Here is an 8,528-nt window from a genome sequence, read left to right on the forward strand (position 1 = left end):
GGAAAGAGCTTCCTAACTACAAATGTCCAGGGAGCTTCTGTTCCCCCCACACACCCCAAGGTCCTGACCTCCTTAATGCAAATAATCTACCTTCTTCCTGGAGATCAGCTTTGTATACTGGGTCTCTGGGCCGGGCAGGTGGATTGGAAAGACACTCTGGAGTGTGCCACTCCTACCCAGATTTGCATAACTAAAAAGCCCACTTTGGTAACTCTTTGCAGCCCAAGACCTGCTTCTCATCCTTAAAGAAATAAACCTGGTCTGGGCCAGCAGGTGGCACAGAGGTTAGGGTGGCTGGATAACTATATGGTGGACTGAGCTGTTTGAATCCTAGACCCAGCAGCTTGAAAATCACACTGGGTGCATGTGCATGCGTGCCCAAAATCCTGACAGTAAAAATGACAGTAAAATACAGGAGAAAGGATTGCAGCATGGCCGTCCCCCTGGGGGTGGTTTCTCACTTTCTCTCTGGCAAACACAATGCCCTATAGCAAAACTGGGGAGGAGGGGGGGACACTGGCCAGCCTGGTGGCTATGTGGCATCTAGCTACTAAATTCAAGTCCTGGGCCCAGAAGCTTGAAGAGCACGTCCAGTGCATTTGTGTGCATGCTCAAAATTACAAAAGGAGGGGAAAAAGGAAAGGTGAATGTGGCATAACCGAGCCTTCCTTTCTCTCTCTGCCTCTCTCGCTCCCTCTCTCTGGCAAGTGTATGCACCCTCTGGGAATTAAATCAAAAGAAAAAATGTATATGATATATATATATATATATAAAATCTTACATGGGGGGCCAGTAGGTGGTGTGATGGTTATAGGCACTGAATTCCCACATGGTCGACCACGGTCCAAGTCCTGGACCTGGTGGCTTGCTTTCTCACTTTCCCTCTCTCTCTCTAATCAAACTGGAAAATAATAATAATAAATAAAGTTAAATAAAATAATTCCTTTTTAAAAATCTTACATGGGTAAAGTTTGCCCTGAAAATCACCCATCAGGTATAGCATACAGTGTCTGTATGTGTGACCTGTACAATAACATGCGTGTTACTGAGACCCTGCTGGTGGGTCATCATAGATTAAATACTTTGCATGCCGGACCTCTCGGCAATCTTACAAAGATTGTAATGGCTGTTTTTCAGTTTCATCATCACCTTCCTAAGGTGCAGTCTGGAGCTCACTCTGTCACACGTTTCTTACTTGCTATGTTTTAGTTTGCCATTGGTACATGCACTCACAGACAGAGGCAGGGGCAGGGGGCGCGGGAATCACTCCCCGGGAGAGATGGCCATGCCACAATGCCCTCTTCATTCCCCTCTCAGGATTTTGGGCACACATTCACACACACTCAGTGTTTTTCAAGCCACCTGTTTCAGGACTTGATCACAGGATTGGCCATGTGGGATCCAGCCACCTTAACCACCACGTCACCGGCTGACGCATGTCAAATGTTCCTACTGCCTTCAGTTAATTCTTCAATTTCTTCCTCCAGGATAGTGAACACACCAGGACAGCCCTCACTTGACACCCAAAGGATGTCCCTGTGGTTGGGGAACCCTCCAACTTCCTGGCACTATTGCCAGAGTGCACCTTTCAGGTGTGATGGATTCTGTTGCCCCGAGGGTGGTGGGAAAGCCTGCCTGCACCCACACCGTCCACACTGTCCTCTCTCCCCTGAGTTTTTGGGGCTGAATTCTCAGAGGCCAAGAGTACTTTCCATGCAAAAAAATGGACTAGCATGTCTTCTTTATCTTTTTTTCTTTTTCAGTATTTTGCTGTATGGTATGTGCACTCACGGGAGGGAGAGAGAATGAGAAATCACTTCTGGGGGGGGATGGCCACTCCACAGTCCATCCCTTCTCCTGCATTCTCCCCTCAGGATTTTGCATACACACATATGTTTTCAAGCCACTGTGTCTGGAACTGAACTGTGTAGTTGGCTACATGGGATCCAGCCCCTTGACCATCTCATCCGTGCTGGCCCCATATTAACAAGGTTTTAGATAAAGAAAAAAGAAATGTCCCAACTAAGGTAATGTGAGTCAGGCAAATAAAATAAATCATCGATCCTTGACATTTCCCTGCTGACAAACCTCCGGACTATCATTTCACTTACTATGAATATGGACATTTTATGAACTTTTAGTGTGGTAAATATGGCTGGATCTCATATAGCCAACTGTGTGGTTCAAGTCCTGGGCCCAGCAACTTGAAAAATGGGTTAGGTGTGGGTGTGTATGTGTCCAAAATCCCAAGAAGAAAATGGAGGTGAAGAGATTGTGGCATGGCCCTCCCACCGAGGGGTGATTTCTCACTTTTTGTCTGTCTGTCTCTCCTCTCTTTCTCTGCAGAGTGCCTACACTTCAGCAAACAAAACAAAAGCTGTAATAGAAAAGTCGAATCTGAAAGTCCTCTAACTGGTTCAGAGTGGTACATGAAGAGCCGTCCAAGCTCATCTGGGCCTGTCTCCTCCTCTATGGAAGGGAGGACAGAGATTCAGTTAGGTAAGAACAGAGGCTTAGATTACCTTACTTACCCAAGATGCCTCCCTCCTGTGGACAGAAGACTGACTGCTTTTTGTTTTTCCGAAGTCCCTTCCAGAGGGCCTAGGAGGAGTCACGCCCACAGGTGCTGACAGACCATTTTGGCCCATTAGCAACAGGATTTTTCCTGTGTGCTGCCCTTGGCGTAGTACTGGAGTATCTCTGTGATGTGTGTTAAGCCTCCTCATCGCTGTTAAAGTACGTTCCTTCCTGATCTCAGCATCTCTCCTTTTCCAAAAGCTATAAAACCCACCTACAACCAACAAGCCCCTCCACATGTCCCGACTTTTGGGGCCAAACCAATGGGAAAACTTTTCACTAAATTCCAAACTCATGTCTCTCGCTCTCAAAAATCAAATAAAAGGAACCCCAGTACCTGATCACCCTGAGAGAAAAGCATGTTTTGCCTCCTCTCCAGGCTTAGGTCTCCCATATTCTGCTTGGAAATAAACCACATTAATTATTAATTTTTTTAGAGTTGGTTATTTTCTGTCAACACTCCATATTCAATATTCACAGCCTACAAGCAGCAAATCACTACTCCTTACTAAGCCCCATGCCATAGTGAAACGCTCCAGGGAGTAAGCGAGGACCAGGACCATGCAAGAGAAGCGAACTCACCAAGCAATGGTTCAGTCCTCACAATGGCATAATGGCTCCATCCAACACATGACCACAGAGAAACCCTGCCTGCTAACACAGATTCTTCTAGTTTTGTTTGTTTTGTTTTTGCTGTAAGACACCTATGCTCACTGGAAAGGGTCAGAGAGAGAGAGAGACAGTGAGAAATACCCCCCCCCCCCAGGGAGGTAGTCACACCAATCTCTTCTCTTTCATTCTTCTTTTGGGATTTTGGGTTCTCTCTCACACACACATACACCTGGCATGTTTTCAAGCCGTCAAGTCTGGGACTCAAATCATGAAGTCAGCTATGTAGTATCAGTCACTTTAACCTCCATGCACCTGCTGGCCCATGATCTGAAGCCTTTTTCATCTCTGAATTTGACATGATAGCTACCTTGTAAGGAAGTTGGGATTACCAGTGAAAGGTAGGGTAAAAGGTTAATTGAATTTAAATGTAAATGTTAAGGAATGTCTAGGGCCAGCTAGAAGCTTGGTGGTTAAGTGGCTGGACTCCACATGGCTAACAACATGATCTGAGTCCCAGACCCGACACCTTTAAAAATACTGAGAAAGGGGCCAGCAGTTGGCGTAATGGCTATGTCGCTGGACTCCCATGTAGTCAACTGCAGTTCAAATCCCGGACAGAGAGGAGAACAGAGGAGAAGGTCCTGAGAGGGAGAATGGAGGAGAAGGGATTGTGGTATGGCCATCCCCCCTGGGGGACGACTTCTCGTTTTCTGTCTCTATGTCTCTCTCTCTCTCTCTGGCGAGCGCACGCGCCCTATAGCAAAAACCTTTCTCTCAAAAAAAAAAAAAAGAGGGACCAGCAATTAGCATAATGGCTATGTCGCTGGACTCCCACATAGTCGACCGCGGTTCTTGTCCCGGACCCAGTGGCTTAAAACTCACGCCGGGCACGTGGGTATGCGTGCCCAAGATCCCAAGAGGAGAATGGAGGAGAAGGGATTGCAGTGTGGCCCTCCCCTCTGGGGGGTGATTTCTTGCTTTCTGTCTGTCTGTCTCTCTCTGTCTGCCTGGCGAGCGCATGCACCCTATAGCAAAAAAACCTCTCAAAAAAAAAAAAAAGTTAAAAATAAAAAGGAAAAGAATCCTGAGAGAAGGGGCCAGCAGGTGGCATGGTGGTTAGGGCACTGGACTCCCACAAAGCCAACTGTGGCTCAAGTCCTAGACCTGGTGGCTTGCTTTCTCACTTTCTCTCTCTGGTGAGTGCATATGCCCTAGAGAAAAATAAAAAATAATAATCATAAATAAAATTAAATAAATAATTCTTTTTCTTATAAAAGAATTCATAAAAAAAGAATATTTACAGAGAGAGATAGCGAAAGAGAAAGTGAGAAAGCAAGCCTCCAGGTTCAGGACTCAAAAAACTGTCAGTCATATGGGAGTCCAGTGCCCTTAACCACCACACCACCTGCCGGCCCAACACTAAATAATTAATTCTTAAAAATAAAAAAATTCTGAGAGGAGAACAGAGAAGATGGTGTGACCATCACCCCAAGGGTACTTTCTCCCTTTTCCTCCCTCTCCCAGTCTTTCTTGCTCCAGCCGCTGTATGTGTCCTGGAGCAATCTAGAGAACAAAGAGTGTCTCACTGCAGGGCCAGAGGGCAGCCAGTAGTAGAGCCGGCACTCAGTGAGGCAGGCCTCCATGCGGAAGTTACCTGGTTCATGTCAGAGACCTCCCTGGGTATTGCGAGTCCACGTGCACACGATCCGGACTGGCCAAGGCTGGGGGTGTTCACTCCATCGAGGCCCTGTTGGGGATGCTGTATCTCTCTCTCTCTCTCACTCATGGGATAAACAAACTTAAAAAAAAAAAAAAGAATGCCTAATTTCAAGCTAACCAGAGATGTTCAGAGCCACACTGCTTATGACTGGCCCCCTTTGGGGCCAGCAGGTGACATGGTTGTGAAGGCACTGGGTCCCAAATGGGTGACTGTGCAGTTCAAGTCCTGGACCAGGTCACTTGAAAAACACACCAATGCATGTGTGTACATGTGTACGTGTGTGTGTCCCCAAAATCCCAAGAGGAAAATGGAGGAAAAGGGATTGTGGCTTAGCCATTGTCTGTCTGTCTGTCTGTCTGTCTCTCTCTCTCTAGTGAGTATATACACCCTATGACAAAAAACTAAAAAAAAAAAAAAAAAAAAAAAGATACATCCCCATTAAGATCTCCCAAGAATGGGAGAGAAGGGGGTCCGAGCTTCCTCAGCTTCCTGCTTCCCCGTGTCTGCCCTCCCTCCGCTTCTCTGCAAAGGGAGGGTTCAGTCATTCACAAGCCTCCTCTCTTTGTCCCCTTCCTGTCCCCAGGTCTGTACCTGTCCCATACTCTTTGTTCCACTTTGAAAGGGGCAGTTTTCGTGGAAAGAGAGTTGCCTTGCCCTAACGCAGAATCCCAATATTTATCCTGGGGGTACGACCCAACCAGGCAGTTTCAAGTCCATCTGCATTGCGCTCAGTTAATAACCAAATAGCTATTGAAATTTCTGCTCAGACCAAGGTTACATACCTCTATCCCCAGCTGACCCCGCAGTGACCCACTTGCCTTCAATAATTGTGACTATAGTCATTAATGCTTACTGCTTCTACGTCTACGTTTGCATGGTTATGTGGCATGCTAATTATATGACTTATCAAATATGAGGAGATTAATGCTGTGGGGCTCCGTGTTTTGTTTTTTTTTTCATGTTTGTTTCTTTTTTTTTTTTTTTTTTTTCTTGTTTTTTTTTTTTTTTTTTTTTTTTTTGCTATAGGGCGCGTGCGCTCTCCAGAAAGACAGAGAGACAGAAAGCAAGAAGTCACCCCCCAGGTGGGATGGCCACGCCACAATCCCTTCTCCTCCATTCTCCTCTCGGGATCTTGGGCATGCATGTACACGTGCCCGGCGTGAGTTTAAGCCACAGGGTCTGGGACTCGAACCGCGGCCAACTACATGGGAGTCCAGCGACATAGCCATTACGCTAACTGCTGGTCCCTTCATCTTTGTTTCTTTTTTTTTTTTTTTTATTTTTATAATTATTTATTTTATTTTATTTATTCATTCATTTTTTTTTTTTTGTGGGAGTGTCCAGCGCCTTAACCACCATGCCACCTGCTGGTCCCTCATGTTCCTTTCTTTTTTCTTGGAGAGGTTTTCGCTATAGGGCGTTTGCGCTCGCCAGACAGACAGAGAGAGACAGAAAGCAAGAAATCACCCCCCAGGGGGGATGGTCATGCCTCAATCCTTTCTCCTCCATTCTCCTCTCGGGATCTTGGGCACGCACGCACACGTGCCTGGCGTGAGTTTTAAGCCACCGGGTCCGGGACATGAACCGCGGTCGACTATGTGGGAGTCCAGCGACATAGCCATTACACTAACTGCTGGTTCCCCCTCATGTTTGTTTCTTAAAACACCAAACACTGCCCAATGTTTCCAGTTTTGTTTGTTTTTTAGTTTACTCCAGGGCACATGTGTTTGCCAGAGAAGACAGAGAGAAACAGAGAGAGACAAGGAACTGAGGAAGCGCCCCCACCTTGGGAGGAGGATGGCCATACCACAGTCCCTTCTCCTGCATCCTCCTCTTGAGATTTTGGGCACACACACACACACACACACATCCGGTGCATTTTTTTTTTTTTGAGAGATTTTTCACTGTAGGGGGCGTGCGCTCGCCAGACAGACAGAGAGAGACATAGAGACAGAAAGCGAGAAATCACCCCCAGTGGGGGATGGTCACGCCGCAATCCCTTCTCCTCCATTCTCCTCTCGGGATCTTGGGCACGCACGCACACGCGCCCTGCGTGAGTTTCAAGCCACCGGGTCCGGGACACGAACCACGGTCGACTACGTGGGAGTCCAGTAACATAGCCATTACGCTAACTGCTGGTTCCCACATCCGGTGCGTTTTTCAAGCCGCTTGGTCCAGGACTTGAAATATGCAGTTGGCCATGTGGGATCCAGCTGCCCTAACCCACACCTCCAGCTGGCCCAGTATTCTCGGTCTTCACAGTTTGCTTTTTACTAGCACAGATACCTGCTCACCTCTTCAAAATAACAGGAGATATTCCTAAGATTGCTGGTTGGATTAAGGCAGCAATGTGTTTTGTTTCTAGTAGAAAAGGAACAGGGAAAAAATGCCAAAAAACACAAAGGAAGAGGGAGAAATCTTTAAAGGGATTCTAAGACTGTGAGGAGGAAATGTCAAAGCCAAATGGCACTATTCCCACAACAGGATGGTCAGTTCACAATGCAGTAGGATTGAATGACAGGGGAGCAAAACCGAAGCCTGCACTCGTTTTAGATTGGCACACTGAGAATCACAATAGAATCATTTTTGGTCTGTAATCAGACACAGATTTCATTTAAAATGGGGAAAACCATTCTTTTCATAACAAACAGTTATTTCAAAACTGTGCAAAGAGGGAACCAGCAGTTAGCGTAATGGCTATGTCGCTGGACTCCCACGTAGTCGACCGCGGTTCGTGTCCCGGACCTGGTGGCTTAAAACTCACGCCGGGCGCGTGTGCGTGTGTGCCCAAGATCCCGAGAGGAGAATGGAGGAGAAGGGATTGCGGCGTGACCATCCCCCCTGGGGGGTGATTTCTCGCTTTCTGTCTCTATGTCTCTCTCTGTCTGTCTGGCGAGCGCACGCGCCCTACAGTGAAAATCTCTCCAAAAAAAAAAAAAAACTGTGCAAAGAAAAATTAATTTCCTCATCTACACTTCATTTATTTATTTATTTATTTGGATTTTTGCCATAAGGCATATGCAATCACCAGAGAGAGGCAGAGAGAGACGGTGAGAGGGAAAGGGAGAAATCACTCCCTGGGGGGATGACCAGACCGCATTCCCTCCCCCTCCGTTCTCCTCCTGGGATTTTGGGTACGCATGCACATGTGCCCAGCATGATTTTCAAGTCGTCAGATCCGACGTGAACTGCAGCTGGCCATGTGGAAGTCTAGTGCCTTAACCACCATGCCACCAACTGGCCCTTAGAATCATTTTTTATGCTGGCAGGCGTGCACGCAAGCATGAGAAAGGGAGCAACAGAGAGAGCACAATGGCACCTGGTCATGCTGCAATTCTTTTCCCTCCAATTCCCCATCCTATGAGGATCTGGAAATAGAACAACTATGACAATATAGTATAACACAAGTTATGTGAGCATGGTCTCTTGCTTTCAAAATATCTTACTGTGCCACACTCACACAGAGAGCAAAACCATGGGTTGGGGGTTGTATCACTGAAAGGAACTCGAAATCCACAGCACATGTTTATGAGCATACTATCTACAGGATCGTCCACAACCGAGAGTCCGGGGAAGCCCTGCGCCGACGGTTTTCGGAGCTGGAATCACGGTGTAGGGA

The sequence above is a fragment of the Tupaia chinensis genome, unplaced genomic scaffold (genome assembly GCF_000334495.1).
Source record: "Tupaia chinensis unplaced genomic scaffold, TupChi_1.0 Scaffold139733_1, whole genome shotgun sequence".
In the NCBI taxonomy this organism is placed as follows: domain Eukaryota; kingdom Metazoa; phylum Chordata; class Mammalia; order Scandentia; family Tupaiidae; genus Tupaia; species Tupaia belangeri.